We start from the raw sequence: 9,229 nt of genomic DNA, 5'->3' as shown, positions 1-9,229 counted from the left end.
TCAGGCCTTTGCAACCTTCGCTCAGTCGCTCACGTAGGTCAACTCCACCTGAGTTGAGGAAGGAAAAGGTGCTCTTTTCCCTCAAGTACAGTAAATAGGTAAATAAGACTTTGTTCTCTCCATGTTTTTCACCCCAGGGAACAGATTTCTATAAAATTCTTCATAAGAATGTTTTTAAATATTTGCAAAATAACAAGAATGCAAAATTTTCAGAATTCATATATCTGAAGGGAACTTTTCCAAATATACAAATGTTTGGAATTTGGAATTCATTTTTCCCCAGAGTATCAAAATCATAAATGGTAGTTAGGCTCAGAGAACATCTTACAGAAGTATTTAATCCATCGTGTTCCTAAAATACCCAATTTCGGCTACCTAAAACCACAAGTATCAAAACCAACTTAAAATTCAATTTAGCTGTGTATGACAGTCTAAGGACCTGAAAAAAAAAAAGTCCAGACTTCCATGGTAAAATTCTGGCACAGTTATTCCTGTGCATCAGTTTCAGTTTTAAAACAGCCACCAAAAAAATGTTACAACACTCAGAAAAGGAGAAAATTCCAACTTTCACAAATTAGTACATTGAGTCCTAGCCCAATTTCACAAGTAGTGTCAAATTAATTACTTGAACAGTGTATGGATTTAAAATTTAAATTAAAAAATAATCTGTGTATGTTATCTATATTAAGTATTTTATAAAAGTTTTATTTTAAGGCTTTTCTTCTGATTATGAGAGCAATACATACTCGTTACTGATAATTACATACCCATTAATAAAAATTTTTTATTTTTTTTATGGCTGCACCCATGGCATATGGTAGTTCCTGGGCCAGGCATTGAATCCGAGCCACAGCTGTGGCAACATCAGATCGTTTAACTCACTGTGCTGGACCTGGAGATGGAACTTATGCCTCCCAGTGACCTGAGCAGCTGCAGTCCGATTCTTAACCCAGTGCCACAGCAGGAACTGAAATTTTTAATATATTGATTTTGAAAATCTCCTACCACCAAGAGATAACCACCATTTTGGTGTATTTCCTTCTACTCTTTTATTTTCCATATATGCTTATAAATAGTTTTCTTTTCTGTTATTTTTAATTTTTTTTCACTTAACATGAGCTTCTCATTAAGAATTCCTTAGGAAAGGCTACATACTATTCTGTCAGATGAATCTGTTATATTTTATGTAGCTGGTGTCCTACAGGTAGATATTTAGATTGCTTAAATATTTTTGCTTTTTATAAATAATGATGTGATAGACATTCTTGCAAATAAATCTTTGGGCACATCACTCTTGTCTAAGGACAGGATGTTAAAAGTGGCTTTGGTGCGTCAAAAGTTACAAATATGTTAAGATTTTTGAAATAAATTGCTAAACAAAACTATCAGTTGTTTCCACCAGCAGGTGTAAGCCCGCCCATCTTAGTGAAACAGGAATAACTTGCCACTGATCACTATCAATTAAAATGTTTTTGCCAATCTTAGAAGCAAAGTTTCTTTGCAAATGAGGTTAAATAGCATTCTATTTAGGTTATTTGGACCTTCTTCTTTTATGAATTATCTTTTCGATTTTGGGTGGGTCAACTTTGCCATTTGAGTGTTTTCCTTTTGCACATACAAAAGCACTTTATATAAGATTTGCTGCAAAGAGGCTCTATCATCCAATTTGTAGTTTTGATACATAGAAGTTATGAATTTCTGAGGTTTTGATATATAGAAGTTGTGAGTTCTTATTTAATAAAAACTATGCAGGGAGGAGGGAAAGGGAGTTGTTTTTTAATGGGTACAGGATTTCAGTTTTGCAAGGTGAAAAAGTTCTGGAGACCTATTTCATGACAGTGTGAACATACTTAATCATTACTAAAATGCACAATTAAAAATGGTTAACAGGGGAGTTCCCATCGTGGCGCAGTGGTTAACGAATCCAACTAGGAACCATGAGGTTGCGGGTTCGGTCCCTGCCCTTGCTCAGTGGGTTAACGATCCGGCGTTGCCGTGAGCTGTGGTGTAGGTTGCAGATGCGGCTCGGATCCCGCATTGCTGTGGCTCTGGAGTAGGCCGGTGGCTACAGCTCCGATTCAACCCCTAGCCTGGGAACCTCCATATGCCGCGGGAGCGGCCCAAGAAATAGCAACAACAACAACAATAACAACAACAACAACAACAAAAGACAAAAAAAAAAGTTAACATATACATTTTTATGTTATTTTTTAACCACAGTTTTTAAAAAGCCATTTTTTCTTGAAAATGCACAGTTAAAAATGGTTAACGTGAATTTTTATGTTATTTTTTAACCACAGTTTTTAAAAAGCTATCTTTTTCTTGTAGTTTCTTCCTTTGCTTATAAAGCCTCATCTCTACATGTGCTTATCCACTATCCCATACTACCCCCAAGGCAGAGTAGAGGGTAGAGCTCAAATCAAGCCCTTCTCTTTTTTCCTGTCATTTGGTCTATGCTAAGGTATTGGGTCGGTTTGTGCCTTTTTTCTGAACCCAGACATCAAGGATTCTGTTTCCATGCTGCTTTTAGGGGCTTCTGCCCTTTACCACTAAGAGATGGATATAAGTATAATAGTTAGGATTTGGGGCTGAAGACTCTAGATTTTTTTCCCCCATTAAAAATAGAATGAGGAGTTCCTGCTGTGGTTCAGCAGATTGAGAACTCAACATAGGGTCTGTGAGGATGCAGGTTCGATGCCTGGCCTCACTCAGTGGGTTATGGATCCAGCATTGCCGCAAGCTTCGGCATAGGTCACAGATGTGTCTTGGATCCAATGTTGCCATGGTTATGGCATAAGCCTCAGCTGCAGCTCCAATTTCACCCCTAGCCCGGGAACTTCCATATGCTGCAGGTGCAGCAGTAAAAAGAAAATACATACACACATACATACCAGGAGTTCCCTCCGGTGCAGCAGAAATGAATCCAACTAAGAACCATGAGGTTGTGAGTTCAATCCCTGGCCTCACTCAGTGGGTTAAGGATCTGGCATTGCCATGAGCTGTGGTGTAGTTGCAGATGAGGCTCGGATCCCCAGTTGCTGTGGCTGTGGTGTAGGCCAGCAGCATCAGCTCCGATTATACCTCTAGCCTGGGAACCTCCATATGCTGCAGGTGAGGCCCTAAAAAGACACAAGACAAAAAAACAAAAAACACAGACCATGTAGATAGCCATTTTAGTTCTCTGGAAATCAACCAAAGCCATGCCTCAATATGAGAAGTATTTATGGCTGAGAAATATCTTAACTTTGGGTACTAATAGTGAGTCTCTATGACAGTCTTGCCTGGAGTTGCTCCCATTCCCCCACCCAGCTCCAGTGTCAGAGAGGTTCTGCCAGAGCAGGCTGTGAGCACTGGCCTTTTTACTGCCACAGTGGAAGAGGGGCTTATTGGATTTGGAGCAGTGGTCAAGACCTATGTCCAGCAGTGTTACCGATGGAAGTAACTCTTGGCAGCAGATGAATGAAGAAGGCCAAAAGCTCTACCAGACTGAGGATGGGATTGAGGTTGGGGCAAGCATCTGAGGCTGCATTTGTGTGCAGTGGAGACCAGGAAGGACCCAGTTATCCATCCATACATTCCCAGCATACACAGAGGAGACATGAAAGAGTCCAGGAGAAAGTAAATACTAGGGCAGACTCAAACATGGCTGCAACATGAATGCATTCTCCTACTCACATAGAGATACACTGGCAGAGGATGGAAGTTTTACTGGATCAACCTCTGTCCAATCATTGAGTGCCCACTAAGCTAGGCAGACACAGGAGTGACTCCTAAGAAACAAAGCTTTAAAAAAATTTTTTAAGAAAACCTAGCAGAAATATTTGTGTCCACATACTTTGGGGGAAATAGATTTCACAGGTTTATCTCAAGCAAGTTACTAAACTAAAAAATAAACCAAACAGCAACAACCACTTTGGGTTGAGGTGGGGGGTTGGAGGGGTCAGGGTGATTGGAACTCAAAGAAACTGCAATATATTATCTGGAATTTTGAATTTTCAGCAAATAAATAATAAATAAAGAGACATGCAAAGAAACAGGACAGTATCCTCTTAAATAGGAAAAAAGCAGTCATTAGGAACTCTCAGAATACCCCCAGTATCACCCTGATACCAAAGCCCAACAAAGACATCACAAGAAAATAAAACCAAAGACCAATATCTTTCAAAAACATAAATGTAAAAAATCCTTAACAAAATATTACTAAGCTGAAATGAGCAATATATGAAAAGGATTATACACCACACCATGACCAACTTGGATTTATTCAAGTAATGCAAGGATGGTTTAACATCTGAAAGCCAATCAATGTAATACACTGTCAATAGAATAAAAGACAAAACCACATGATCATCTCAATAGAAGCAGGAAAAAAAAAATCGACAATAAACAACATCCAGGAGTTCCCGTCCTGGCGCAGTGGTTAACGAATCCGACTAGGAACCATGAGGTTGCGGGTTCGGTCCCTGCCATTGCTCAATGAGTTAACGATCCGGCGTTGCCGTAAGCTGTAGTGTAGGTTGCAGACGCGGCTCGGATCCCGCATTGCTGTGGCTCTGGCGTAGGCTGGTGGCTACAGCTCCAATTCGACCCCTAGCCTGGGAACCTCCATGTGCCGCAGGATCGGCCCAGGAAATAGCAAAAAAGACAAAAAAAAAAAATCCATTCATGATAAAAATTCTCATAACCTAAGAATAGAAGGAAATTTCTGCAACTTAGCGAAGATTATCTAAAAAACGAAAACAACAAAAACCCACAGTGAATATGCTATTAATGGTGAAAGATTGAATTATTATTTCCCTAATATCAGGGAAAAAGCAAGGACGTGACTCTTACAGCACCTATTCAACAGCATACAGGTGGTTCCAGGCAGGGCAATAAAGAAAAAAATATTAAAGCATACAGATTGGAAAGGAAAAAGAAAAACTGTCTTCATTCACAGACCACAAGATTCTATACATAGTAAATTCCAAGGATTCAACTGACTACAAGTAATAAACAAAGTTACCAAAGTCACAAGATATAAATCAATACTTAAAAATCAATTGTATTTCTATATACTAACAATTCAAAAATGAAATTAAGAAAATTTTATTCACAATAATACCAAAAAGAATAAAATACTTAGGGAGCATCTTGGGAGTGTTGGGACACAGGTTCAATCCCCAGCCTGGCATGGTGGGTTAAGGATCTGGCATTGCAGCTTAGGTTACAGATGCAGCTTGGATCTGATCTCTGTCCTGGAAACTTTATGCTGTGGGGCAGCCAAAAATGAGGGGAAAAAAAAGCATAAAATACTTAGAAATAAATAAATTTAAAAGAACACTTGTATACTGAAAATTATAAAAGACTGAAAAGAGAAATTAAAGAAGATTAAATAGATATTCCACACTTATGGACTGGAAGACTCAATATGTCAACATTGCAATTTTCCTCAAATTGATCTATATATAACCAACATAATCTCTATCAAAATCCCAGGAGTATTTTTGTAGAAATTGATAATCTGATCCTAAAATTTATATAGAAATGCAATGGAATTAGAATAGCTAAAATGATTTTGAAAAAGAACAACAAAGTTGGAGGACTTATACTACTTTATTTTATTTTATTTTATTTTTTTGTCTTTTGTCTTTTTAGGGCCGTACCTAGGGCATGTGATAGTTCCCAGGCTAGGGGTCGAATCAAAGCTATAGCTGCCAGCCAACACCACAGCCACAGCCACAGCCACAGCCATTGGGGATCCGAGCCTTATCTGCAACCTACACCACAGCTCACCACAACGCTGGATCCTTAACCCACTGAGCAAAGCCAGGTATCAAACCCGTGTCCTCATGGATACTAGTTGGCTTCATTAACCACTGAGCCACGACGGGAACCCCAGCTACCTGATCTTAAAACTTATTAAAAAGCCACAGTAATGAAGACAGTGCAATACTGGCACACTATTATATACATGTACAGCCTATAGATACATCAGAATTGAGTCCAGAAATAAGCCCTCACATGTACGTCAATTGATTTTTGATAAAAGTACTAAGGTAATTCAACAAAGGAAATGACTGTCTTTTCAATAAATGGTGCTGAGACAATTGGATATCCATATGCAAAAAATCTGAACTCTGAAACTTACCTCATGCCATACACAAAAATGAACTCAAAATGGATCAAAGAACTAAATGTAAGCACTACAATTATAAATTTCTATAGGAAAAAATGGCAACTTTGAGTTATGCAAAGAGTGACAGCAAAATCATGATCCATAAAAATTAGGAAATTGAGTTTTATCAAAGTTAAAAATTCTTCTGCTTCAAAAGACATCATTATATACCACAGACTGGAAGAAAATAGTTGCAATCATGTTATATATATATTTTATATATATATATATAATTTACATATTATATTATATATAATAATATATATATGTATTCTTGAAATCTCTCAAAACTCAACAATAGAAAGTCACCGCAACTAAAAAATGGACAAAAAACTTAAATAAACATGGAATAAAAAAATATATACAAATGGCTAATAAGCACAAAAAAGGATGATCAACATCATTAGTCATTAAGGAAATACAAATTAAGACCACAATGAGATACCATTATACACCCAGCAGGATGGCTACAGTAAAAAACACAGACATTTGGGAGTTCCCATCATTTGCTGAGTGGAAATGTATCTGACAAGCATCCATGAGGACAGAGGTTCGATCCCAGGCCTGGCTCAGTGGGTTAAGGATCTGGCTGTGAGCTGTGGTGTAGGTCGCAGATGCAGCTCGGATCCTGCATTGCTGTGGCTGTGGTGTAGGCCAGCAGCTAAAGCTCCAATTCCACCCCTAGCCTGGGAACCTCCATATGTCGCGGTCGTGGCCCTAAAAAACCAAACCAAACCAAACAAAACAAAACCCAGACAATACCAAATGTCCATGAGGATGTGAAGAAACTGGAACCCTCATAGATTGCTGGTGGAAATGTAAAATAGCACAGCCACTTTGGAAAACAGTTTGACAATTTCCTACCTAAAACATTAAACATACCCTTACCATATGACCCAGCAATTCCACTCCTTGGACTCTACCTATTAGAAATGAAAACAGATGTCCAAACAAAACCTTGTGTGCCAAAAACTGCAAACAATCCAAGTGGCCATCAATTAGTGAATGAATAAAACAAACTGTGGTACATCCGCCCATACAACTGAATATTATGCAATAAAAAAGAAAGGACAACAGACACATGCTATAACTTGGAAGAAACTCAGAAACAGTAGGCTAAGTAAAAGAAGCTACACACTAAAGACTACATATTGAATTGTTTCAAGACTACATATTGAACTGTCCAAAAAAAGTCAAATGTATGGAGACAGAAAAGATATCAGTGGTTACCTAGGGCTGGGAGTGGGAGGAGGATTAGCTGCAAATAGACATGATGGAACTTTGGGGGATGATGCAATGCTCCCAACATGGATTGTAGCAAGGGCTGCACAACTATAAAATACATTAAAAATTGTTGAACCATACACTAACAATGAGAGAATTTTATGTAAATAAATTATACTTCAGTAAAGTCTTTAAAATGTAGAATAAAACAGTTAATGAATCCCTTGCCTAGCTTTAAAATTTTTAAATTTGCACTTTATATTTTTCCAGGTTTATTGAGGTATAATTTCTACATGGTTTGCAAATATTTTCTCCCATTCTGTAGGTTGCCTTTTCATTCTATTTATTGATTGTTCCCTTTGCTATGCAGAAGCTTTTTGTTTTTTGTCTTTTTTTGCCTTTTCTAGGGCTGCTTCCTGCGGCATATGGAGGTTCCCAGGCTAGGGGTCTAATTGGAGCTGTAGCCCCTGGCCTACTCCAGAGCCACAGCAACGTGGGATCTGAGCTGCGTCTGCAACCTACACCACAGCTCATGGCAATGCCAGATCCTTAACCCACTGAGCAAGGGCAGGGATCGAACCCGCAACCTCCTGTTTCCTAGTCGGATTTGTTAACCACTGCGCCACGACGGGAACTCCTGCAGAAGCTTTTTAGTTTAATAGAGTCTCACTTGTGTATTTGTGGATTTTTGCTTTTGTTGCCTGTGTTTTTGGTGTCATATTCAAAAAATCACAGCCAGGATCAATGTCAAGACCGTTTTCCCCTATCTTTTCTTCTAGGAGTTTTATGGTTTCAGATGTTCCACTCAAATCTTTAGTCCACTTTGAGTTACTTTGTGTATATGGTGAAAGTGCCCAGTTTCATTCTTTGGCATAAGGATATCCAGGTTCTCAACACAATTTATTAAAAGACTATCCTTTTCTCATTGTCTGTTCTTGGCACCTACTTGTCAAAAATGCATTAATACAACATGCATGGGTTTACTTCTAGGCTTTCTATTATGTTCCACTGGTTTCTGTTTTGATTACTATTGCTATATAATATAGTTTGAAATCAGGAAGTATAATGCCTCCAGCTTTGTCCTTCTTTCTCAAGATCCTTTTGGCCATTCTGAGTCATCTGTGGTTTTATATCAATTTTAGGATTATTTTTGCTGTTTCTATAAAGAAGTCTTTGCAATTTTTTTTTTGCCTTTTCTAGGGCCACTCCCACGGCATATGGAAGTTCCCAGGCTAGGGGTCTAATCGGAGCTGTAGCTACCAGCCTATGCCACAGCCACAGCAATGTGGGATCTGAGCTGTGTCTGCAACCTACACCACAGCTCACGGCAATGCTGGATCCTTGACCCACTGAGCGAGGCCAGGGATCGAACCCTCAACCTCATGGTTCCTAGTCGGATTCGTTAACCACTGAGCCATGACGGGAACTCCAGTCTTTTGTGATTTTTATAGAGATTGCATTGAAATTGTCAATTGCTTTAGGTAAGTATGGATATCCTGACAATATTAATTCTCCTAATCCATGAATACAGGATGTCTTTCCATTTATTTATTTATTTATTTATTTATTTATTTATTTATTTATTTATTTATTTATTGTCTTTCTGCCTTTTCTTGGGCCGCTCCCACAGCATATTGGAGGTTCCCAGGCTAGGGGTCTAATTGGAGCTGTAGCTGCCGGCCTACACCACAGCTCATGGCAATGCGTGATCCTTAACCCACTGAGCGAGGCCAGGGATCGAACCTGAAACCTCGTGGTTCCTAGTTGGATTCGTTAACCACTGAGCCACAACGGAAACTCCCTCTTTCCATTTATTTATGTCTGCTTTAATTTCTTTCACCAGTGTTT

This window comes from Phacochoerus africanus, chromosome 2 (assembly GCF_016906955.1).
Source record: "Phacochoerus africanus isolate WHEZ1 chromosome 2, ROS_Pafr_v1, whole genome shotgun sequence".
Classification (NCBI taxonomy): Eukaryota; Metazoa; Chordata; class Mammalia; order Artiodactyla; family Suidae; genus Phacochoerus; species Phacochoerus africanus.
Note: the sequence above shows the minus strand (reverse complement) of the source record.